This window comes from Schistocerca nitens, chromosome 4, assembly GCF_023898315.1.
Source record: "Schistocerca nitens isolate TAMUIC-IGC-003100 chromosome 4, iqSchNite1.1, whole genome shotgun sequence".
NCBI lineage: Eukaryota > Metazoa > Arthropoda > Insecta > Orthoptera > Acrididae > Schistocerca > Schistocerca nitens.
The window spans coordinates 753,693,601-753,720,585 of NC_064617.1; the positions used below are offsets into that span (position 1 = coordinate 753,693,601).

Here is a 26,985-nt window from a genome sequence, read left to right on the forward strand (position 1 = left end):
TCGCGCGGTTGCAGACTGTACGGCGAGAACCGCTCGCCACTGCCAGGACGTTTTAGTTTATAGTTCGGGCTTTCTAATTTATTTGGTTAAAGTAAATTAAAAATACAGTTACATAATTTCAGTTTTGGCGACTCATTTGTCATAGAGCGTTTCGGTAACCACGCCGCTTATTGTTCAACGTTACAACATAGACACACACGAGTATAAAGAGTAGCAATTCCGTTTACTTCAGTTACAGTAAACAAAAATCAAACGCACAAAAGTTACAACTGTTGGCCGCTGAAAGTGCTACACCTTGCAGAAAGTAAGAACAAATATCGATCTGGCATAAAGTGCACCGTTGGCTTCCATATGCAAATGATTAGCATTTCAGTACAAACACACAAAATAACGCTGTCGAGACGGTGTGTATAAGGAAAGATTAAGCAGCAGGTTACTCATTGAGAAATCGAATTTGAAGGTTTTTGCTTGTGAGAAGATCGTATTATGCCTCACGAAAGAAGAAGAAACGTCAACCAGCACGCGTCGGAATTCAAAAGTGGCAGGATAATGTCCTATGGAGACGGCAGTTTATTGTTCCTCGATAATGCTGCTTGCGTTGTTCGAGATCTCACGATTATCGTGCGAATAATCAATAGAGGGGTTCAAGAGGGCCGTACTCAACGCCAAGCAGCAGCTCAGCGGTCCCACGCAACTAGCACCAGAGAGTCTACGCGTACTCACTATCTGATCAAAGGTATCCGGACACTTATTAGCGGACATTGATACGCGCTGTGTCCGCTCTTCGCCATTATGACTCATTGAACTCTGCTGGGGACACCTTCGATGAGGTGTGCCAATGTCCGTGGAGGGATGGCCTATTCTCCCTCGAAAGCTGAAACAAGAGAAGGCTGGGGTCTGGATTCGACGTTCTAACTCATCCAAAAGCTGTTTCATTCGATTCAGACTGCGACTATAAGCGGTCAAGCCGTTTCAAGAATGTTATTTTCCATACACCATTTCCTTCAGACGCTGCGTTATGATAGGATGCGTTTATGCCAATACAAAGAGTCATAGTCTCCGGCTTTTTCTCTAGAGTACGCAGTACACAAAGTTTAAAACGGGTTCACATTCTTCCGAATTTAGAATTTGATTATGTGCAATAAGGGGATCACACCCTAAGCGAGGAAACACTCCCATACGGTAAAAACACCTCCTCTGCACTTCAGTGTTGACACTACACAAGACCGAGCGAGGTAGCGCAGTGGTTAGCACACTGGACTCGCATTCGGGTTGACGACGTTTGAATCCCGCGTCCGGCCATCCTGATTGAGGTTTCCCGTGATTTCCGTAAATAGCTTCAGGCAAATTCCGGGATGGTTCCTTTGACAGGGCACGGCCTCCTTCCCCATCCTTCCCTAACCCAATGAGACCGAAGACCTCACTGTTTGGTCTCTTCCCCCAAATCAAGCCAATACACCACACAAGATGACAGCTAACGTTCAGACTATCACAAGCTACAGCGTGATTCATCACTCAAAGTCAATCGTTCCCAGTCCACCTCCGGCATCGTGTTCAATAAGTAATGCAACATCCATTTTATGAAAGCATTTTGGTTTTATTCATTCTTTTTTTTTGTGAGCAAGTTGGTTTTATTCAGCAGTCCAGTACACCATATTATTCCTCACTCTTTCAGCCACAAAATACTTTTTGAACATGCTCTTTCGTCAATGCGGCGGCCTTATGCCACCTTACTGGGAGGGCCAGTATGCCCCGCGGTACCACTTTCCTGGCCGACGTCGGAGCCAACGTCTTGCTACTTCAATGATCTCACCGCTTCCCGCGAAGGGCATCCTTAATTGAGCCAAAGAGATGGAAGTCGGAAGCTGCGAGATCCAGTCTGTGGGGTGGATGAGGAGGGACAGTCCAATGGAGCTTTGTGACATCCTCTCGGGTGTGCAGACTTGTGTGAGGCCTGGCATTCTCATAGAGAAGCAGAAGTTCGTTTTCATTTTTGTGTCGACGAATACGCTGAAGTCTTTTGTTCATTTTCCTGAGGGTAGCACAATACCTTTCAGAGTAGATCGTTGTAGCATGAGGGAGGACATCAAACAGAACAACCCGTTCAAAGTCCCAACCCAGTTGTGCAGTGAGGTGTTTGACTGTGATCCGTCGATCACCTCGAATAAGAGAGCCCGCACATTCCAACATTGCTGGAGGCAAAGCTGTGTGCGGCCGGTCGGCGCGCGGAACATCGGGCAGATTTGCGTCACCTTGTTACGATGATGACAGACGCCTATTCCAACGACTCTCCGTGCTTTTGTTCACTGGCATGTCTCCGTAGACGTTCTGCAAGCGCCTACGAATATCTGCGATGCTCTGGTTTTCCGCCGAAAGAAACTCAATGACAGATCTCTGCTTGGAACGCACGTACGTTAAACACGCTATTTTTAGCCAACATACAGTGCCGCCACCTATGGGAACTTCATGAAACTGTAGGGACTGAAGCAAGAATATTCCACGAAGTCTGACAACAAATCCAGCATCTTTTCAACTGAAACTGGTCGAGAAAAAATTTGTTGCAATACATAGTGAACATCTCTCGGAGATTAGCCAAGACCTTAGGCGAGGGACAGCGTTTCTTATGACAGTTGCGTGGCGCAAATTTTCTTTAGAATAAAAGCTCATCCTACTGGTCATAGGATATATTCCGTTATTTTGTGCTAATCATTGGTTATCAGGCACCTGGCGATCCTCGTACTGAATCACTAGTAGAAAACAGCGACAGCTTCCTTAGTCCCTCCCCACGCATTTATTATTAATAGGTGACTTCTTTCAAGGTGACATCCAACGACCAGTCCATGTTCGAAGTCACTGACCTCTCCCGGCCGACCCACTGTGGTGCCACCACTGCCCTACTAACAGCACTCCCTGCTTCCTTTTACAGCGGCTGGTCTGCCTCTCGTGACATATACGCAATTCCGCATTGCATACGGGTATCAGGTTACTTTTGATCAGATAATGTAGTTCGCTCGGCCATGCAGGATCGTATCTTGATTCACAAAATGGGATCGCTTGCAGCAAGGCGAGTATCCACATAAACTTTTGGAGCGCTACAGAATGTCAGCGTGGCGACCACTGTGGCAGCAGCGGAGTGGCGCGCCGATAGTGATGCGCTCAAAAGCGCTGACGACAAGAACACGACAAGTGCCGTAACCCAATCTCCCAGAAACTTCGCTCAGTGAAACAGGAGTCAAAATAAGCGAACAGATTTCTCGGCTTGCCCGTAGATACTCGACAGTTTCGGAAAAGGGATAGCCAAAATTTGCGACGTAATTTAGATGCCTTTTAGCATATGATAATCTCAGCCGAAATGGTAGCACAGCGGCTAGTATTGTGGTCTCTAAGTTTTGCGCCCTGCGTTCTAAACTCGATTATTGTTCGTATTTTATTTATTTACTTACATTTCATTTATCTACCCATGTCCGTAGAGGATTACTGTACGAAAGTGTCTTATCAAGTCAGGAAATACAAGAGCGTTATATTAATTGTAAAATTACAACTTGGTTTCACAATAATTGTCGTACAGTTATTATAAAATACACGTGTGTATGGTATTTTCAGGGGCTATAATCGTTTTAAATTCTCATGTTCTTATATTTAACTCCTTATATGAATTCGTGTATTTTATTCTTATGTTTATTCTTCAGGAAGATTTGGTGTATTCCCTTGGGTGATACCGGTCGTAGAAGCATTTGAAACATAGAAATTCCGAACACGACGAGCATCGCGCGAAGGCAGGTTTGCCACAGACGTTTCTTCGTATGACTCTCACTCGGGAAAGAAAAGTCGTTAACACTGCCGAAGACTTCTCGCATTGGCACTAATTTCGAAGCAAACCACGCATAATTAACACTTTACAGAAAACTGGAGTTTGCAATTGATTACGAATGAAGATACACTAACGAAAACAAATCCAAATAATTTTGTCATTTTCTCATTCATCTTTTTTTTCTTCTTTTTAATTCACTCTCTAGACTTACAGTTAACAGAGGGATAACTGCAACATTGTTTCAATATACAATGGAAAACATTCATTCACTATTCTTCTATGGACATGGGTAGGAAATTAAAAACAAAAGTAAAAATAATTATCTGGTTTAGAAAACGGGGTGTAGAAGAATGTGGCCGCGACTCTGCCCATTGTGACGACTCTTCAGCTGAACCATTTACTCACTAAAAGATACATGCAGTTCTTCTAAAACTTTTACCGTCATTTTCTCAGAAATGGTCGAGTATCTACGTATAAGCCGGGACAAATGACCGTTTATTTTGACCCCTCTTCCACTGAGCGAAGTTTCTGGGAAATCGGGTTATGGTACTTGCCGTGTTCTCTTCATGAGCCCAGGAGTGGCAACAAGTATCTTTATAGACGACTCCTGGTTCTGCATATGGCATCACAATGGACGTATCCGTGTGTGAATGCTCGGGGAGAACGAGTGTTGCCAGACTGCATTCGTCATCCTCATACCCGGCGTCATGGTATGGGGTGCTATTATGTATGCAATACGATCACCTCGAATAGCGGGTAATTTGCGCAGCAGTCATGTCATTTCTCATGTGTCAAGGCCGGTGGCTATGCCCCATCTTCATGGTCTCCGTTATGCTCTGTTTCAAGAATACATGGCGTAACGAGTGTAAGTGCAGATATTTCTATTGGTGGCTGATGATGCTGTACTGAACAACATTACATCGGTGTTTACGTCATTTGCAGATTGATGATTGTAGCTGTTAGGAGGAGTATGTTTTTAGGTTGGTTAGCACCTCCAAGTACATGTGGCAAGAGCAAGACACTAATGTTTATTTTTCCCTGGACAACAGGACACGTGCTGAAGTGCGGATGTGTCGATGCAAAATGTTTAGTCTACTCTGACAGGCGAGTCCACTTGTGGTGCAGTGACGACCATACAGAACACATCAAGCAGTAAACTGTGTGACGTGTTTGTGAGAAAACTGTTAGACGCACGGGAAAAAGAACTAACACACTGATGTGTGTACATACTAAGGTAGCAAAGGAAAAATATCTGCACTTATACCAGTTGCATCCTGTATTACGGAAGACCACATGTTGTCCAAGCTATCCTGACCTACCCAATACTGAGCGTTTTCGTCCTGGCCAGAACACTCCGCTGATCTCTCACATATTGAAAAAAAATTGGTCACATGTTGCCAAGAAACTGGCCCACTCCCTCTTGCCAGCCACTATGACCAATGAACTCTTGCAGGGGTTTCAAACACTGACATAGCTTACCCATACACAGGGTGTTCAAAAAAAAGTGTCGAATACTTTGAGAGCTGCTAGTACTCATCGACACAAGAAAAATAAGTCCAATAAACATGGGTCCGGAAACGGACACTTTCCGAGATAATTTTAAAAAATATGGGTCCGGAAATGCATACTTTCTGCGATAAACACATGTTTACAGGAGGTGTTCTACGTAGCATCCATTCATGACAGTGCATCCTTCTGCCCTCTGGTGTAAGGAATGACGATCCCTTTGAATTACACTCGGTTGTTGTACTTGCTGGCACGCATTGAAGACGCGACCCTGTACTGTCCGCACATCGTTGATTGGCGTATCGTAGACCGAGTCCTTCAAGTGTCTCCATAACAAAAAGTGTAGGAGATGCATACTTTCTGCGATAAACACATGTTTACAGGAGGTGTTCTACGTAGCAACCATTCATGACAGTGCATCCTTCTGCCCTCCGGTGTAAGGAATGACGATCCCTTTGAATTACACTCGGTTGTTGCACTTGCTGGCACGCATTGAAGACGCGACCCTGCACTGTCCGCACATCGTTGATTGGCGTATCGTAGACCGAGTCCTTCAAGTGTCTCCATAACAAAAAGTGTAGGGGATTGTGGTCTGGGAAACGAGCAGGCCAAGGTGTGGGGCCCGACCAATCCAGCGGTCCTGAGATGTTTGCGTCAGTTGTTCGCGCACATTGTGACGAGAGTGCTGGTGCGCCATCATGCATGAACCACATTTATATTCGTTGGTGCCTTGCTTCCAGCAAGGTAGGAAATATATTAATGAGAAATTCCGGATAATGCGCCCCGGTTACCCTTTCTGGCAGCGCGTTGTCTGATTAATCTGTCGCCAAGTACGACTGCCCATACGTTGATTGACATTCGGTGATGCTCCTTTCCTGAATTGCTTGGGGTTTACATCTGCCCATACATGCTGGTTATGGAAAATCACAATACCATCTCTCGTTAACGCTGCCTCACCGGTAAATAAAATCTTGGATGTGAACAGTGGATCTCCGGCATACTTCTGCAACAGCCATTGCCAGAACCGCCACCTTAGGACCTGAACCCGCTACATAGGATAAGGATACAGCAAGTGTTCATGAAGCAACCCCAGGTAAGAGAGTGAGACAGCCTTCTACTGCTGCTAATCGTCGCACACTGGTCCCACGGGTTTCTTCCACCGAACGCAGCACACGCTCCTGCACGTCAGGCGTGCGGCCTGTGCGAGGCCTTCCACTGTCAGTATTCCGAGGTACAAGGGTACCTGTGACCCTCAGACGCTGGAAAAGTCTGCCGAACAGCTAATCAGAGAGCACTCGGCGCTATGAATATTTTTCAACGTAGAAGGTACGGGCTCGTAGGCTACGTCCACTTGCTAAACCATAGCAGAATGTAATATCCGCCATTTCACTTGTCGAGTAGTAGGCTTCCATTGCTAACGAGTGGTGGAAGAGAGAAAATGTTAATGTACTGCACCATTTGACGTATAGACAACGCAATAACAGTACACACATAAGTGAATCCGCGCTTAGAGGAAGGTAAAATATCATGATACGTACACAGGGTTGTCAGTACTGTAGAATAAGGCACACAAACACGACTCGAGCCACACAACTGACTGTAGACCACCTAAGGATATGTGGAGTACTGTGGGTGAGATATCATAATACCCTCCCGACACATTTGACGGAGCGCCAGTGCAACGACTGTGCTAATATCTGCAACCAAGCGTCGCGCAGCCCTTACTATAAACAGGTATTTTATCTCGGAAAGTATGCGTTTTCCGGACCCGTGTTTATTGTACTTATTTTTCTTGTTTTGATGAGTACTACCACCTCTCATTGTATTCTACCCTGCATGTCATCGGAGCTCAGTTGGATTTAATGCCCAGCAGGGTTTGAGTCACATTGCTACGACAACGTGCCAGCTCTTTGTCCTAAATTTCGAATTCGCACTCTCTACATCACCTCTTCCCCATAAAAAAAATCACCTACAAATTTACTCTTGTTTTCTTTTTTTAATTCCTTTCACGCAGAACAGGTAAAATTTCATTATTGGTGCCCTTCTTGGTGCTGCAATTTTAATGGGAAATAGTGTATATGGACGTCAGGAAGAAAGGATGAGGCAAGAGAGGCAATTGTCTCCTCCTGAAATCTGGGCCGCAGACCTCTTATTTATTACACAGTGCTTAAGAACTTCTGAAAAAATATTGTTTGTATCGCTACTGATTCTAAATTTAGCGCTTCCAAATGCAATGGGAAATACTGCGACCTTAGAAGCATCAGATAACGTGGAGCCGTTAGGTCGTCAGGCCTCTCACGGCTCCTCGAGACGGGTGGTGGTTTCGATGCTGTTTTGCACAGACCATTGCCAGTAAGGAGTCATCAACCTTTCCTTCGTGGATTCCTTGTAAAGCTCTTATCGAGCTGCAGAGAGACACCATTCCAGCACCGCGCACTAGGTAAAAATGCCTGCCTTATACCTGCCCGACATCTGTCTCTATTCCCAACAAGACTCTCCTCCTTCTCATGCTACACATAACAGTACTCTTATAGATTTGTTTTTGGAGGGTCTCCATCTTGAGCAAAACACAATATTATCTTTTCTGTATTTCCCAGATATGTTTCGCTGAAGTTTCAGCATCATTAGTGGGCTTTTATTTCCTTTCTGTTAAACAAGATAAATGCTCTTTACTACCTGCGTACATAAATTTGAGTTTTAAAGACAGCATTTACAAATTTGAAAAACAGATGGAGTTTTGTATATACCTTGTTACCGCATGCTGTGGTTTTCTCGGTTTTTTATGTTTTTTATTTCACTTGTTTTCTTTCACAGTTTGTCATCTGCAATTATACAGAATTTAATGTAAAAATGTTATTTACTCCGAATTTTTGCGACTTGGAATGTTATTGTTAGGCCTAACATTAGCCAATTCTACATCGAAGGTTGTGTGTGTGTGTGTGTGTGTGTGTGTGTGTGTGTGTGTGTGTGTGTGTATCTGGAATATGTTTCACTTATCTTTTCTAGTTTCCAGATTATGTTCTTTCTGAAGAACTGAAACTTTCTTATATTTCCGTTATTGGTTCTTCGATGAACAGATTGATCAGTAGTGACGAAAGACTGCATTGCTCTCTTACATTCTTTTTAATCCGAGCAGTTCGTCCTTGGTCTTCGAGTCTTATTGTTCCGTCCTGCATCTTGCACATACTGTATATTTTCCGCCTTTCCCTTTAGCTTACCCATATTTTTCTCAGAATTTCGAACATCTTGCATCATTTGACATAGTCGAATGCTTTTTCTAGAACGGTAAATCCTGTGCGCGTTCCTTGATTTTTCTTCATCCTTGCTTCCATTGTCAAACGCAATGTCAGAACTGCCTTTCTAGTGCCTTACCTCGTCACCTAATAGATCCTCAATTTACTTTCCCACTCTTCTGAGTACTATTCTTGTCAGCAAGTTGGATGCATGAGCTGTTAAGCTGATTGTGCGATAGTTTTCGCACTTGTCGGTTCTTGCTAACTTCGGAATCGTGTGGATTTTGCTCTTCCGAGAGTCTTATGGTATATCGTCAGTCTCATATCGTCTAAACACCAACTTGAAAGGTTTTGTTGCCACTTCTCCAGTGATTTTATAAATTCCAGTGGAATATTATCTATCTGTTCTGTTGTATTTGATCTTAATTCGTCCAAATCTTTTCTTTTAAATTCTGATATTAGTACTCGACGCTCTCCCTTGTCGACTGCTGATTCTGCTTCCATCACGTCATCAGACAAGTACTCTCCCTCAAAGAAGCCTTCAATGTAATCTTTCCACCTATCCGCTCTCTTGTCTGCAATTAACAGCGCAATTCCCATTGCACTCTTAATGTTACCGTCCTTCCTTTTAATTTCACCAAAGATTGCGTTGATTTTTCTGTATGCTGAGTCAGTCTTTCCTACAGATATTTCTTTTTCGATTTCTTCACATTTTTCACGCAGCCATTTCGTCTTAGCTTCCCTGCAATTCCTGTTTATTTCATTCCTAGGTGATATGTATTTCTGTATTCCTGAATTTCCCAGAACATTTTTGTTCTTCCGAAGTTTCGTCGATCCATCGAAATATTTCGTTTGTTACCCATGATTTCTTCGTAATTGCCTTCCTTGTACTTACGATTTTCTTTCCAACTTCCGTGCTTACCCTTTTCAAGAGATGTCCATTCCTCTTCAACTGAACTACCAACTGAGCTATTCCTTATCGAAATATCTATAGCCTGAAAGAACTTCAAGCGTGTGTCTTCATTCCTTAGCACTTCCGCATCCCACTTCTTTGCCCATTGATTCTTCTTGACTAGTCTATTAAACTCACCCTACTTTTCATCAACTCGAAATTGTTACCTGAATCTATATGTGCTCCTGGGTACGCCTTACAATCCAGTGTCTGGTTTCTGATCTCTGCCAGATCGTGGTGTAATCTAAGTCGAATCTACATCTACATAGATACTCCGCAAGCCAGGCTACAGAGTGTGGCGGAGGGTACCCTGTACCACTGCTTGCTATTTCCTTTCCTGTTCCACTCGCAAATAGAGCGAGGGGAAAACTACTATCCTTATGTCTCCGTATGAGCCCTAATTTCTCGTATCTTATCTTCGTGGTTCTTACGCGGAGGGTATCTTGCCGGCGGCAGACTCATTCGGTAGTCAGCTTCAAATGCCGATTCTCTAAATTTTTTCAATAGTGGTTCTCGAGAAGAACGTGGCAATCCCTCCAGGATTCCCATTTGAGGTCCCGAAGCATCTCCGTAAACTTACGTGTAGTTCGAACCTGTCGGTAAAAAATCTAGCAGCCCGCCTCTGAATTGCTTCAATGTCTTCCTTCAATTCGACCTGAGCGATCCCAAACACTCAAGTAGTACTCAAGAATACGTCGCACCAGCGCCTTATATGTGGTCTCCTTTGCAGATGAACCACTCTTTCCAAAAATTTTCCAATAAACCGAAGTCGACAATTTGCCTTTCTTACCACATTTCTCACACACTCATTCCATTTCATATCGTTTTGCAACGTTATTCCGAGATATTTAAACGATTTGAGCGCCTCTACCAGGACACTAGTAATACAGTATCCGAACATTACAAGTTTTTTCTTCCTATTCATCTACATTAACTTACATTTTTCCACATTTAGAGCTAGCTGCCATTCATCACACCAACCAGAAATTTTGTCTACATTGTCTTGTATCTTCTTACCGTAACTCAGCTTCGACACCTGACCGTACACCACGGCATCGTCAGCAAACAACCGCAGATTGCTGCCCACCCTGTCCGCCAAATCATTTATGTAGATAGAGAACAACAGTGGTCTTATCACACTTCCCTGGGACATTCCTGAAGATACACTTGTCTTTGATGAACACTCGCCGTCGCGGAGAACGTACTAGGTACTATTACTTAAGAAGTCTTTCAGCCACTCAGCTATCTGTGAACTTATTCCTTATGCTAGTACCTTCGTTAACGGCCTCCAACGGGGCACCGTGTGAAACACCTTTCGGAAATCCAGAAATATGGCATATGCCTGTTGCCCTTCATCCATAGTTCGCAGTCTATAATGTGAGAAAAGAGCAAGCTGAGTTTCGGACGAGAGACGCTTTCTAAAACATTGCTGTTCAATCTCAAGAAAGTTTATTGTATTCGAACTGAGATATGTTCAAGGATTCTGCAGCAAACCAAAGTTCAGGAGATTGGTCTGTAATTTTGGGGGTCCGTTCTTTTACCCTTCTTATATAATGGAGTCACCTGGGCTTTTTTCCGGTCGCTTGGCGCTTTGTGCTGGACGAGAGATTCACGATAAATGAATGCTGGGAAACGGGTCAGTGCCATAGAGCACTCTCTGTAAAACCGAATTGGGATTCTATCCGGACCTGGTGATTTATTTGCATTCAAATGTTTCAGTTGTTTCTGTACGCCATGGATTCTTACTAATATGTCGTCCATACGTTAGTCTGTCTGATGGTCGAATGACGGTATGTTAGCAGTATTCTTCTCTGTGAACGAATTCTTGAAAACGAAATTTAAAACTTCGTCTTTCGTTTTGCTATCTTCAGCTGCCAATCCAGACTGGTCAACAATTGGCTGTATGGACGCCATAGACACGCTTTGCGATCTTACATAAGACCAGAATTTCCTCGGGCTCTCTGCCACATCTTTTGCTACGGTGTGACAGTGGTAGTAGTTGGATGCTTCGCGCATAGATCCTTTCACACACGCACGAATCTCTACCAACCTTGGCTTCTCGTCATCTGCGCTTTATCTTTTGAACCGAGATTGCAACAGCCTCTGCTTCCTCATGATCTACCGAATTTTGTTATTAAGCCATGGTCGGTCTTTTCCATCCTGTATTCACTTACTAGGCACATAACTCTCCAGACCAGGATTAGCAGTTTGCTTAAACGTTTCCCATAATTCCTCTACGTCCATGTTACTGGAACTAACTGATGTCAGTTCACTTTCCAAGTGAGATGCTAACAACTGCTTATCTACTCTATCTAGCAAAAACATTCCCCTGGCCTTCTTGACTAATTTATTAAGTTTCGTAATCATAGTTGCTATAATGACATCATGATCGCTAATCCAAGTTTCTATGCTGACATTGCCGATAAGGTAGGGCCTACTTGCAGCTAAAAGGTCTAAGATATTTCATTTGCGTGTGGCCTGCCGAGCTAGCTGCTCAAAACAGTTTTCAGTAAAGATGTTCAAAAGTATTTCGCATGACTGTCTGTATGCACCCCCAGCAATGAATCCATAGGCATCCCAATCTATAGTCGCCTCCAACTAGTACTGCATGATATGGGTATTTACGCGCTACTGACCGCAGCCTTTCTTTGAATGACTTTGGAACTGCCACAGCGGAATCGAGTTGCCGGTAAAAACACCAAACAATTGACTTGGTTTCACCTACATCGGCGACAAGATAACTTCCCCCATCACCCGGCCTTTTCCAGGTGTACCTCCTCCTCATGTGACTCTTGTATAGAGTACAATGAGGTGACAAAAGACGTGGGATAGCGATATCCACATAAACAGTTAGTTTCACGTGTATAAGGTATAAAAGGACAGTGCGTAGGTGGAGTGTCATTTGTACTCAGATGATTTAAGAGAAAACTGTCCGACGTGATGGCCACATGACAGGAATTCAAGGATTGGTAGTTGGAACCAGACGCATGGGACATTCCATTTCGGAAATCGTTAGCGAATTCAGTATTCCGAGATCCACATTGTCTAAATTGTGCTGAGGATACCAAATTTCACGCATTACTTTTCACGATGGACAACGCAGTGGCCGACGGCCTTCACTTAACGTTCGAGAGCAGCAGAGTTTGTGTAGATTTGTCAGTGCTAACAGACAAGCAACACTGCATGAAATGACCGCAGAAATTAGTGTGTGACGTACGACGAAAGTATCCTTTAGGAAAATGTGGCAAAATTTGGAGTTAACGTGCTATGGCAACAGACGACTGACGCGAGTGCCTTTGCTAACAGCACATCACCTGCAGTGCCTCTCCTGGCCCGTGACCATATCGGTTGGACCCTAGACTACTGGAAAACAGTGGCCTGGTCAGATGAGTCCAGATTTCAATTGGTTAGAGCTTATGGTAGGGTTCGAGTGTGGCACAGACCCCACGAAGCCACGGACTCAAGTTGTCAACGAGACAGTGTGCAGACTGGTGTGACCCGTGTTTTCGTGGAATGGACTGGGTCCTCTGCTCCAACTAAACCTATCATCGACTGAAAAGGTTGTGGTCAGCTCCCTGGGGACCATTTGCAGCCATTCGTGGACTTCAACTATCGATGACAATGCGCTATGTCACAGGGCCACAGTTGTTCATGGTTAACTTGAAAAACATTCTGGACAATTCGATAGAATGATTTGGTCACCCAGGTCGCACGACACGAATCACATCAATTACGTATGGGACGTAATGGAGAGGTTAGTGCCTGCACAAAATCCTGCAACGGGAACACTTTCACAATTATGCGCCGCTAAAGAGGCAGCACGGCTCAGTATTTTTGCGGGGACCTTCCAACGACTTGTGGAGTCGATGCCATGTCGAGTTGCTGCAGTACACAGGGCAAAGTGAGGTCCGACACGATATTAGCGGTTAATCTATGGCTTTTGTCACCCCACTGTATGCACTATTACTAGCTGAAAATTACTGCAGAACTCAGTTTGTCTTTCTCCTCTCTGATTCCTACTGCCAAGCTCGTATTCTCCCGTAACCCTTTCTTCTGTTGCTGCCCGTACAGCCGCATTCCAATCCCACGACTATTAGACTTTCATCTCCCTTTACGTACTGAACTGCCCGATCATTATCTTCATATATTTCCTCTGTCTATTCATCTTCAGCTTGCGATGCCAGCATATATATCCGAACTGTTATTGTCGGTGTTGGTTTGTTGTTGATTCTATGAAAACAACCGTATCACTCAACTTTTCACAGTATCTCACTCTCTGCCGTACCTTCCTATTCATAACGAATTCTACTCCTGTTGTACTATTTTCTGTCGCCGTTGATATTACCCTATACTGACCAGAAACCCTTGTCTTCTTTCCTCTACACTTCACTGATCCCTCCTTTATCTAGACTGAGCCTTAGCATTTCCCTTTTCAGAATTTTTAGCTTCCCTATCAAGTTCAGGCTTTTGATATTCCACGCCCCGATTCGTAGAACGGCATCCTTTCGTAGTTTATTAAAACTTTTTCTCATGGTCACTTACCTCTTGGCAGTACCCTTCCGGAGATCCAAATGGGGAACCAGTCGAGAATCTTTTGCAGATGGAGAGATCATCGTGATACAATTTCAGTTGCAGGCCACATGTCTCGTGACACACACTATTTGTCTGTAATGCATTGGTTCCCATTGCTCTCAACATCCTCATGCCGTTAATCATTGCTGATTCTTTCGCCTTCTAGGGGCAGTTTTCCACTCCAAGGGCAAAAGAGTGCCCTGAACCTCTGTCCACTTCTTCGCCCTCTTTGACAAAGCCATTAGCAGAACGAGGGTCACTTCTCATTACGGAAGTCTTATGGCCGCCATTGCTGACGATCTTTTAATTAAAATTTTAACAGTTGAGAGGTTTGAATGCGGGACCCAGGACGTTTTAATTACTAGTCAAAGTCGCTGCACCTAGACCACGTGCTTACATAGACATAACGGTTAACTTCATTGGTTACTTACTATCTAGAAAGGAACACCGTCAGGTTAAGAAGCACATACATCGCAGAGGGATGAGAATAAAAAGGGATGAAATTGAAGCATAGCTTAGGACCACTTGGAGCAATTTCATCCGAAATTGTTGGGTATATGACTTATTGGTCGTACTGCGTAAAAATAATGTGGGCGTAATATTCCCCACTATCACTAGGGGTGGCGGTGTGGATGAGGAAAGCTGACGTAAAAATGTTCGAAAACTACCTGTTGATATTTACTCTGTATTTAACTGACTTGGGAAACTTGTATAAAGAACACTGCAGCGAGCCAGTAATTTTGTCAACGTGTTTCGGGACCCGAGACCAAGGCACATGACTGAATGCCATAGATAACGTAAGCATATTCTCTAGAATCGTAAGGTGTAAAACAGCAGAGAATGATTCATACCTGTTCAGGATCTCCTTCTAAGCCTCTGTATCGGTTTCAACCAAACTTAGTGCACATATTACAGAAATACTATGGGAGTAAAAATCGCCAATGTACCATTGGAGTAGGGGTGGGGGTGATAGCGGGGTGATGGACAAAGAAGGGGGGAAGAAGGTGGGGAGGAGGAGGTGGGGTTGGTTGGTTGTTTGGGGGGAAGAGACCAAACAGCGAGGTCATCGGTCTCATCGGATTAGGGAAGGATGCGGAAGGAAGTCGGCCGTGCCCTTTCAAAGGAACCATCCCGGCATTTGCCTGGAGAGATTTAGGGAAATCACGGAAAACCTAAATCAGGATGGCCGGACGCGGGATCGAACCGTCGTCCTCCCGAATGCGAGTCCAGTGTGCTAACCACTGCGCCACCTCGCTCGGTGAGGAGGTGGGGAGGAGGAGGTGGGGAGGAGGAAGTGGACCCAGAGGAGGGGGGGGGGGGAGGACAGTGGGAGGAGAGATGAGGACAGAGAGAGGAGGAGGAAGGTGGAGATGGACTAATCAAATATGGGAATAAATCAATATTAGGTTTCTCAGCTAGCTGTAAATAATTCATCACTGATGAAACCAATACTGGTTACTGAAACTACGCCAGCAGACTTTCGCGGGATAATTGGCGTCTATTTTCATGCGTTTACATTGTAGATTTTTCTCCGTGACGCTCCCTCGTGAGTGAATTCTTGACATTCAACTCGCTCTGTTCGTCCATATCATCCACAGTTGCGTATTCAATAAGAAGTGGAGCTCTAATGATGAAGCAGTGTCTTCAAAATGTACACTGCCGCAACCCCATTGAAAAGGCAGTAGAAGGGTTTTATTATTGAGTTTTCCATTTACTTTCTTGTCGCAGCCTTGCTAACCGTAGCCATGATGGCTACCATGTGAAAAAGAAGTCCCAGGATCCAACACAAATAATTGTTGGCATGTGGGACTTTCATTCCTATAATAGCTACACTATCTGATCAGAAGTATTCGGGCACTTCTATGTAATACGGAATCGATCAGTAGATACTACGAGACGTGGAACCGCCAGTACAAAACGAGGCGCGGAGTGTTGTCATTAGAGAAGCAGAATGGGTCGGTCAGGAGAGCTTGGTGAGTACGAGCGTGGATCACTCACTGGATGATACCTATGCAACATATCCATCGGGCACATTCCAGTCTTCCTAAAGCTGAGCAAGTCGGCTTTTGATAATGTGACTGAAGAAGTGAAAGTACAGAGGAACAATCATTGTTATCCAAGACCAAGAAGTCCTCACATACTGACGAACAGGCACCGTCGAGTATTGCGGAGGGTGGTTGCATAAAATCGCACGAAGTCTGTGAAAGGAATCACTTGTGAGTTTCACAGCGCTACCAGCAGTCCAGCTTGCACAATCACTGTGGTTAGGGAGTTAAAGAAATAGCGTAAAATGGTCGAATAGTTCCTCATACGCCACATATTTCTGTAGCCAATGCTATGCGATGCTTGAGTTGATATAAAGAGTGTTGTCACTGGACAGTGGACGCCTGAAAACGAGTGATTTGACCTGATGGATCACAATGTACGCTGTGGCAATTCGATGGAAGTGCTTTGGTTTGGAAAATGCACAAAAAACGTTACTTGCCATTACGTGGGGTGCAAGAGTGAGGAGGAGGTGTTTTTACGGCATTGGCGACGTGTCTAGGAGTTAGGACGTAGTATCTTTATTACGCTTAAGAAAATGCGAAGTAGCGAACGCCTGCTAGACAGGCCACCCTTTCGGCACCAAACGTGAGCGCGTGTAACGGGACATCCACATGATTACTCTACTGTTCACTCTTAAATGTTTGGCAGGGAGTTCATAGAACCACTTTCAAACCACTAGTCGACCGTACATTCTCGACCAGCACGTGGCAAAAATGGGCAAATAAATCTTTAAGTGCGAGTTCTGCTTTCTGTTACTTGATCACGATGTCGTATCTCCTTATGTGGCTGGATGTCAACAAAACATTTTTTGTATTTGGAGGAGAAATTTTGTGATAACAATTTCGTGAAACGATCTCGCAGCAATGAAAACCGTCTTTTTTGTTAATGATTGCCACCCCACTTCGCTTATCATATTCATGGTACACTCTCCGTTATTTCGCCACAATGCAAAACGAACAGTCGTTGTTTGAACTTTTCGACTTGCTCCGTAATATTATCTCGCAAGGATCCCATATCTAGGCAGAGCCTTCGCATCTCCATTTTCAGTTTTTCTATCTTCTGTTGCAGCATAAGCTTCAGGCAGTCCTTTACAACCAGCCAGGGAATATACGAGTATGTGCCAACAACCGACGTAATTCTGCAGTCAGATGCTGCAACGCTGGTTGAGCAGCAGCGTGCGGTACAGGTCTGTGTCGTCAGTGGCTGACTGGGTTGCCACGTGCTATGGCACAGCTCAGCGTTTCCACAGCCGACTGTGTGACGGGAGCCTACCTTCTGTCGTAACACGCCCAGCCGGCAGGAGTACAAATGATCCCGGCTCAGCCGGTAGCAGCACTCCTTCAGTATTGTGCATTTGATCGATACAGTCTCCACGCCTTTCATTGGTCTAATGTACGACTCAACTAGTCCAGCCTAACTGAACAGCGTCAGAAATTAGGCGAAGTCGCTGAGCTAAGAGCCGTCAGTTGTTTCCGGGCTTTGAATTGGATCAGTTAAGACGAAGCCGTCCGGTTTACATCTGCATCTACATTTCTCCGCAAGCAAATTGACGGTGTGCGACGAAGGGTGTTTCTGATACAATTAACTCATCTCCTCTTCCCTGCCCCAATCACGAATAGTGCAAGGAAAGAATGATTGTTAGTACGTTTCTCCATTAGCTTTAGTTTCTCGAATTTTCTCATCATGGTCATTTCGCGAGGCCCGTGTGGGAAGAACTAGTATATTGTTCGACTCCCCCTAGAAAGTACTCTATCGAAATTTCAATAGTATTCCTTTCAGTGATGCACAAGAACTCTCTTGTAGCGTCTGCCTCAGGAGTTCGTTGGGCATCTCTGTAACGCTCTCGCGCCGATCAAACGATTCTGTGACGAAACGCTTCGCTCATCGATGGATCTTCTCTATCTCTTCTATCAGTCCTCCCTGGTAAGAGCCCCAGACTGATGAACAAGAATCGGTCGAAAAAGCGCCTTCTCATCTACTTCTTTCGTGGATGAGTTACATTTCTTTAAGATTCTTTCTATGAATCTGCCTGGCATCTACTTTTCGCACAATTTGTTTTACATAGTGATTTCACTTAACGTCGCTCTGCATAGTTACTACTATAAGAAAGTGGCAGCTTATTTTACATCAATTTTTCATTAATAATGAAGTCGTACAGGGGTGGCTTTCTTTTCCTATGTATGCCCAATATGTTACAGTAATTTACGTTCGAGTCAACTGCCAGAGCCTGTGCGATTCATCAGTCATCTGTAGGTCCCTCTGCAAATCGATAGCCGGCCGGGGTGGCCGTGCGGTTCTAGGCGCTACAGTCTGGAACCGGGCGACCGCTACGGTCGCAGGTTCGAATCCTGCCTCGGGCATGGATGTGTGTGATATTCTTAGGTTAGTTAGGTTTAATTAGTTCTAAGTTCTAGTCGACTGATGATCTCAGAAGTTAAGTCGCATAGTGCTCAGAGCCATTTTGCAAATCGATACCGTGTTCTGGCGCTGCCACTTTCTTATACACAACTGCATCATCTGCGAACAGTGTTAAATAGATTCCAACGCTTTCGATAAAATCATTTATATAAATTGTAAATAGTAAAGGTAATCCAGAAATTACATTTAATTCTGCTGATTTTTTTCGGTTAAGAGCGACTCCGTAAGAAAATTTTGAATCCAGTCGAAAATCTGGTCTGATACTCGGCAAGGTCGTACTTTTTACGCTGAACTACAGTGCGGGACTTCTCGAAGTCGAGGAACACGGCATCAACCTAAGCGCCGTTGCCTATAGCACTATGGATCTCAGGGAGGAGTTTCGCAAGGTCTCTGTTTGCGGAATCCATGTTCATTACATAGAGGAGATTCTCGTTCTCCAGGAACGTCATAATTCTTGAGCATATAACGTGTTCCATAATTCTACAACAGACTGCCGTCAAAGGTACAGGCCAATAATTATATGGATCTGCCCCGTGACCCTTTTTGAAAATAGGAATGACCTGCGCCTGTTTCTAGTCGCTGTGCACCCTTCGCTGCTCCATACATCTACAACAAAATGCTGCTAGAAGGGGAGCAAGTTGTTTCGCGTAATCTTTGTAAAATTTTACGTGTATTTCATCTCATCCTGACTAAGTGATTGTAGTTACATTTCTACTCAAAAATTGATTATCTCAGTATCTGTCGTTTGGACGTTCCTGCAGGACTGAAAAGAGAGACCGTATTACGAACTTATGCGGTTAAATAAGTTCGGAAGACCGAATACAGTATTTCCGTCTTCTCTCTGTTACGTTCCGTTTCGGTGCCTGTGTGGTCACTGAATGAATAAGTAGATGATTTAGAACCGGTTGGTGATTTTACGTAAGGCCAAAACCTCTTAATGTTTTTAGTCAGTTCGATTGACAAAATTTTATTTTCAAAGTAACTGAGCGCTTCTCTCATTTCTCTCCTTATGCTCATGTTCGGTTCCTTCAGCTTTTGTTTGTCTGGTAGGTTTTGACTTCTAAATCTGTAATGAAGCTCTCTTTGTTTACACAACAGTTTTCTAATGCAGCTATTAAACCATGGTAGACCTCTCCCATCCATTAAGACTTGCTCTGAACATACTTGTCTAAGGCATCTTGAACGATGCTTTTGAATTTTTCCATTTGGGCTACACTAATTCGTCCTCAGCACTGAATATTTGATGTTAACTATTCAAATACTCTGCAATTTGTATCCTGTCACTCTTTCTTAGCAAAAATATCTTCCTGCGTGTCTTAACATTCCTTGTAATAACCGTAGTCATACAGATTCTATCTCAGCCTTATGCTCGCTGGCAGCTTGCTCTGTTTGAACTGATTCGAAAAGTTCAGGTCCGTTTGTTGTTAGGAGATCTAAGAGGATACGTTCTCCAGTTGGTTCTCAAAGTTATTTTTGGACAAGACATTGAGAATAATGTCACACGAATCCCTGTCTGTGGCACCAGTTTTGATAGCATGACTTTCCCAATCTGTTCCTGTCAAGTTGTAATTACCCCCTATTACAACAGCGAGATCAGGAAAATTTTAAACGATGCTCTGCAAGTTCTCCCAGAAGCGCTCTACAACTACAGCTCTTGACCCATTAGAAAACCGTGATAACATCGGTAGATACTATCGAGTTCTTTACTGCAATAAATATGTTGGCACCATTGTCTACTAACCTATAAACACGCGAATCTGAACTTAATATTTCATTGCTATTCACTTCTGGTTTTAAATAGCTCTCTGTTACTAACGTTATCTGGGCATTAAACCTTCAATTGGCGATTCTAGTTCTGGGATCTTTCCCTGGATGCTCCTGAAATTTATTAATAACGTATTATTCTTTTCTATATCAGATCTGCAAGGCGAGTATTCTCTGAGGACACTGTGGCGGATGTATCTTCGGTTTTGGCAGGAAATAGATATCTGAGTCCAAGGATGTGCGGCGTGGCCGGAGGTTCCTCCAACCTAAAAAAAAAAAACCATGTGCACGTCACACGTAGCCCGCTACCATAGTGCCCGCTTCCTGCATGTAGTGCACACCTGAACTATTGAGCGGAAACCTACAATTTTCCACTCGACAGCGGAGGTCGAAAAATTCGCATCCTATACTTTCGCAGAATAGTCTGAGCTTCTGGTTTAGACCTTTCAGTATTCTCCAAACCACAGACCCCGGGTACGACGCTACTAACAATAAGCTGACGCCATTTCTAGATTCGACGTGGGACTGCGCTCTTTCTGACAGTCGGCACGGCTCATAGGCGAGGTACGCCATCGCAGCGGCCCAGCCTCGCTGCGACTTGGAGCTGACTCACGCCTTGATCAGCCAGGGCGCCTTCAACCGGCCGCTACCCTCGCATTCCGCTGCCTTAGCTTACGCCAGACATTACCCAATAGCAATCACGGGCACTTGGATTTCTGCCATAGAATACTGTACGGAAGCCACCGAGTCGTAAAGAATGTTCATAACGGATAAGGATCCTTCACTCCAAGCCTACTGTTGTTCTGGAGAGTCTCCCTCGCAGCTTCCCACACACGTAACATCGCAGTCAGAAGTGGCTACCCTACAACACTTGCCTACCATATTCAGACTTCCGACATTTCACGTTTCGACACGAAGAATGTTACTTATTCGTTGGTTTTTCAGTCTTTTTCTAGCGTCACCTCCTTATTGGCAGATACATTCCGGAGATCCTACTGGGACACTAATCCGGAATCTTTTACCAGAGAAGAGACCATCATGATACTTTTTCGATTAGAGGTGTCATGTCCTGTGTGTACACATTATGTATATTAGTGCAGTAGTTTCCATTGCCTTTTGCATCCTAATGGCCTTGATCATTGCTGATTCTGCTGCCTTTTAGGATCAATTTCCCAACCAAAGGGCAAAAGGTAGCCCTGAACTTCAGTATGTTCCTTTGCCCTCTTTGACAAGGCCGTTGACAATGAAGGTGACTTTTTATGCCATAAGTCTCCGGTCGACATTGCTGATGAGTTTTGTTCAAAATTTAAGCAGCGGCTTTGAACGTACGTGGGACCTAGAACGTTTCGGCTATGGTCACATACTGTACATTAACCTTATATCAGAGGGACTACAGCGTATGAAACAAATAATAGTCTATTTGGGTTGGTTGGTTGGTTGGTTTGGGCTCAAATGGTTCAAATGGCTCTAAGCATTTTGGGAGTTAACATCTGAGGTCATCAGTCCCCTAGACTTAGAACTACTTAAACCTAACTAACCTAAGGACATCACACACATCGATGCCCGAGGCAGGATTCGAACCTGCGACCGCAGCAGCAGCGCGGTTCCGGACTGAAGCGCCTAGAGCTGCTCGGTCACAGCGACCGGCGTTGGTTTGGGGAAGGGGTCATCCGTCCTATCGGATTAGGGAAGGATAAGGAAGGAAGTCGGCCGTGCTCTTTCAAAGAAACCATCCTGATATTTGCCTGAAGCGATTTAAGGAAATCATGGAAAACCTAAATCAGGAAGGCAGTATACGGGTTTGAACCGTCGTTCTTCCGAATGCGAGTCCCGTGTGCTAACCACTGCGCCTCATCACTCGGTGCCTATTTGGGCCTACTCTATTTATTTATTACGTAAACAAATCTGAATATACCAGTAAACCAGCGATTCATTAAAGAATCGAACTCCCATGAATAAAACAGTCCAAACGTCTGATTACCCTGCAAATGAGTTAATGTGTTAAACATTTTACGGGCACTTAGCGAGAAAAAAGTTTAGAATAAATATGGAATTATGTTTTAAGTTTATTGGAAGTCGCTAAGCGCTCTCATTAAACACTGGATGAGTACAGTGCGGGTAATCTGCGCTCAGTTTCAAGCAAAAGGTAGTTTTTCACATATATCAATGTTTATGATGTAGTATCTCCTGAAATGCATGCTGTGGAATGCTAATATTTTGCAGGTACATTCAGCGGTATAGGTGGATTGTGTCTGCAAAATGTGTTTCGACTAGAATCAGCAGCAAAGAACTAATAAGTTACAACGTTAAACCTTATGCTGAAGCTTTACTCGTTGAAAGCGAAAATATACGAGGGCGTGCAAAAAGTAATGTCTCGGAATTTTTTATTCTATTCTCAATATCGGTTGAGATATTAAATGTCATCCATATTATCCTGACAGCTTTCCCGTTTCTCTCATTCAAGTTGCAACCCTTTGCTGCTAGAGCGCTCCGAATTGTAGGTGTGTAACGTAACTATGTCGGTGCGTGGGAAACACCGTGCTATAATTGAGTTTCTAACTGCAGAATACGTACCTCCAATTGAAATCCATAGAAGAACGTACGTTGATGTTTGTATTGATTGTATCGACATCAGTATTGTGCAACGCTGAGTTTAAGGAAACGGCGGTGCTAACCTCAATGTGTGTGACAGGGCTCATCTGATGCCAATTTGATAACTTCCCTTCGATAGTGATAAAGCGGTGAGGTTGGGGCTTCGCCGACGAGGTCAGACATTCTACAGTGACGGTATCAACAAACTGCTCTCTTTGGGAGAAATGTGTTCGTTGTCGGGGTGACTATATTGAGAAACAAACGTGTAGACATGACGAAGAAATATGTAAAATGTTAGTAATGTTTGTTTTATTCCAAAAGCTTCAAAAGTTCTCACGTAACAGATTCGGAGGCAATCATTTTGAGCACGCCCCCTTAGTAAGGAATAAACTTTTTTCTTTCATTATTTTGTGGGTGATGTCAGAGAGAAAATTTTTTAAAGGTTTTGTAATGGGTAAACGTTTTTGGATGTCTCTAAGTGCTTTCAAATGTTTGATGAATATAGACGGCGTAATTTGCTAGCCGTGAGGAACATTTCTTCAGTACATGAACACTGTTTCTTACTGTGTTCAACCTGTAACATAAGATTATGTCTTTTGATGTGTAGATTAGTACAGTATTTTAATTTTTTAAATTTGCTTAATGATTGTATGAAATACTGAAAATCAGAATTTTTGTTGCCCCTGGAAGCCATTAGATAGGCAACCTGCAACTGGATCACCACCGCGGTATAGTCGTTTTGGTAATATCGATAGCCTGAAACACTAGAGATTACACACTTGCCAAATTCTGGGAGGGACATCGAAACATATACAATATCGTGCATCCTCATAATTTCGCGGCGCGAAAATACACCTCGGCTCACTCTCAAGATGGCTGGCCGGTATTCAGCCGAAATATTAGAAAAAGGAGTCAAATTTATGCGGCTGCACGCCCGAAATTTTATGGACCATATACAATACCCTTCATAAATGGTTGTCTGAATTTTCCTAACTAATCGGCAATGTGGGTTGCGTCGCGTCCTTAGACGAAAAGTATTGGGTTGATGAATAAGTATGTAGCGTTTTTCCATAAGTTTTAATAAACAAAAAGGTTACGCATAACAGAGACTTAAGTGTCCAATAATATATTCTCTTTCACTATTTACAACTGTCTGCCAACGTTGGGGTAGTTTTACGATTCAGCGACTGTAGAAATTGCGTGATTTTGAGACGAAGAGCTCTTCGTGCCATGTTCGGAGCGCATTTTCTTCCGGAATGGAAGTCCCTTGAATGCTGTTGGATAAAGATCAGGCGAATAAATTGGGCGTGGAATGACTTCCTAACCCAACCGCTCTAAAGTGTTTTCGTCAGTTAACTAGAATGCGGGCGGGCGGGCACTCCACGCAATCTTCTTGGTCGTTGTTCTCGGACTGTGTCTGCAGGACGTCTCGGTTGTTGACAATAAATGTCAGCAGTGATTGTTTCACCTCGGGGAAGCAGTACACCACGATCTTTTCTGGAAGCGCGCAGGTTTTTGTACGGGAAGTGGCCTCTTTGTTTGGGCTCAGCCATTCCTTTCTTTTGCTTGTGTTAGCATAAAAACATCATTTCTAGTCGCCAGTAGCGGTACAGGATAGGAATGGCCAGCGTTGCTCACTAACCAACTGATAACGAGGAAGCCGAGTTGCACTTGACCACCCGCTGATTTTTGTGATTTTGCCTTAGAAAATGCGATATCCATATGACCCGATATGTGAACATTCCCCATTGCAAACAACTGTCGCACGATGGTGGAGTGATCACAATTCATCACATTTGCCAGTTCTTGAGTACACCCACGTGGATCATTGTCGATTTATGTGTTTAAATGATCTTCGTCAAATACCGAAGGTCTTCCTGAACGTGAGAGTCACTAATGTCAAAACGGTCCTCCTTAAAACGAGAAAACCAATTTCTTGCCGTGCTCTGTCCAATGGCATTGTCCCTATATACGGCGCAAGTGTTCCTGGCTGCCTCCGCTGCTGTCACCCTTCTACTGAACTCAACCAGAAGACTATGTCGTAAATGTTCCGATTTCTCCTCTTGGCATTCCATTTTCTAGCGCCCACACCTCCACTTACTATCTCCAAATGACAAAATAACAATATGTAAACTTAAATAGCAACAGCGAACTACAAATAAAAAAATGACTATAAATAAACGCATAGCAGCCGTAATACCTATTTACACACATACATACACACACACACACACACACACACACACACACACACACACACACACACACACACACACACACACACACTCACTGGTCGTACAGGACTCGAGAGTCCATTACCCCAGCAACGTATTTTCGCCATCTGTCCCTGTCTTGGGCTATTTCCTTCCACTCACCTTCAATACCTAGGCTCCTCAAATCAGCCTTCACATTGTCCTCCCATCTACGCCTCGGTCTCCCCACAGGACGTTTTCCCTCTAAGTGCCCTACCAGTACTCTGCGCGCTGCCCTGCCCTCATCCATTCCAGCTACGTGACCCGCCCATCGCAGCCTACGTGATTTAATAATACTGATTATGTCAGAGCTCGAATAGAGTTCGTGAACCTCTTCGTTATGCAGTTTTCGCCACCCTCCGCTAATGTCATCCCTTTTTGCTTCGAAAATTTTCCTCAAAATTTTGTTTTCAAATACTCGAACGGCTGTTCATTTTGCACAGTGAGAGACCAAGTCTCACACCCATAAGCATAACTGGTAGAAAATAGTTTTGTATATTCTAATCTTTAAATTCCTGTACAATATCCGTGATGAAAGTAATCTATTCAGTGAGAAGTAGCACGCATTTCCCGCCCGTAATCTCTTGTTCAGTTCGGATTCAATCTCATTTCTCGAAGTGATGTCCACGCCTAGGTACTTAAATGTGTTCACTTTTTTCAAACTGCATGTCTCCAACTCTTAACATTTCCTGATCTACTGCTGTTGGCATTCTAGTAGTAACCAAGTATTTAGTTTTGTCTTCACTTATCCTTGGACCTACATTTTCACTAGCCTAGATTAACGCAATCGCATTTGCTGTTACAGGTTCTTTCCTATCGCTAATGATGTTTAGATCATCTGCATACCCTAATATCTTAATATTTCCATTTAACTTCACACCCTCTGAATTATCTGCTGTCATTCGTACAGTATATTCTAGGACTAAATTAAAAAGTAGCGGAGACAAGGCATCTCCCTGCTTAAGTCCGTTCTTTATTACGAATTCTTCTGACTCCATTTCCCCATGCGTACTCTACATTTGAGTTTTTCAAACTCGCTTCTATAAGTTGTAAAGTCCCCACAGCAAATATCCTCTACCACGCACCAATTAATCATTTTCAATCAAACCATCCACATTCATTCACTTTGGAAAAGTTATCTGATCTGATTTTCTCGTAATATATGCGGCGACAGCTCGTCGACGCCAAAGTATTTTCTAGTGCATTTATTCTTTGAAATAACAGAGATGCATATATGCATTCTCCATGGTTGTTAGAGTGGTAACTAGGACAGCTTCTGGAGTATCTGTTGAGGGATTGACGTGTTTCTGAGAGATACATATTCTGCTTTTCTTCTCGCTAAAGCGAGCCAATTAACATTTGTGCCGCTAGCGGTTTGTTTTGAAGAGAAAGAGATTGTAAAAGGAAAATAATTAAGGCGGGGAATCACCGGAGATCTGGACATGTAATGGAGATGGATTTAATACACGATTTCCTCCATAAATAAGGTTTGTGACTTTTTTGTTCTGGAGTGAATGAACGAATGAGTTTTTTCTGAATCATTTGTTGATCACGTTGGCCCTGTAATTAGTGGGGAAGTTTCAGCTGTGTCGAAGAGAGCCTGCAATCACTGGGTCTGTGTTAAATCGTCCAAAAAGGCTTCGTACACATCTGGAATTCGCAATCTTTCGTAAAAGGAACAAATTGTCCAAACGATTGATTCTCCCGACTGACTGCAGTGTTTAACAGTAATAATAAATGTAAAGATCTCTTACAGCAAGCCAGCCGCTGATTACCAAGACGAAGGACTCCACCAAAGATTCTATTTGGCTGATTCTTTTTATCACTATATCACGTAAT

General features: G+C 43.8%; 1 protein-coding gene across 1 annotated transcript in view; it reads right to left on the reverse strand.

The window, feature by feature from the left end:
* Positions 1 to 26,985, reverse strand: part of LOC126253035 (uncharacterized) — a 449,954-nt gene that overhangs the window by 331,921 nt on the left and 91,048 nt on the right. The gene's annotated exons all lie outside the window — the stretch shown is intronic.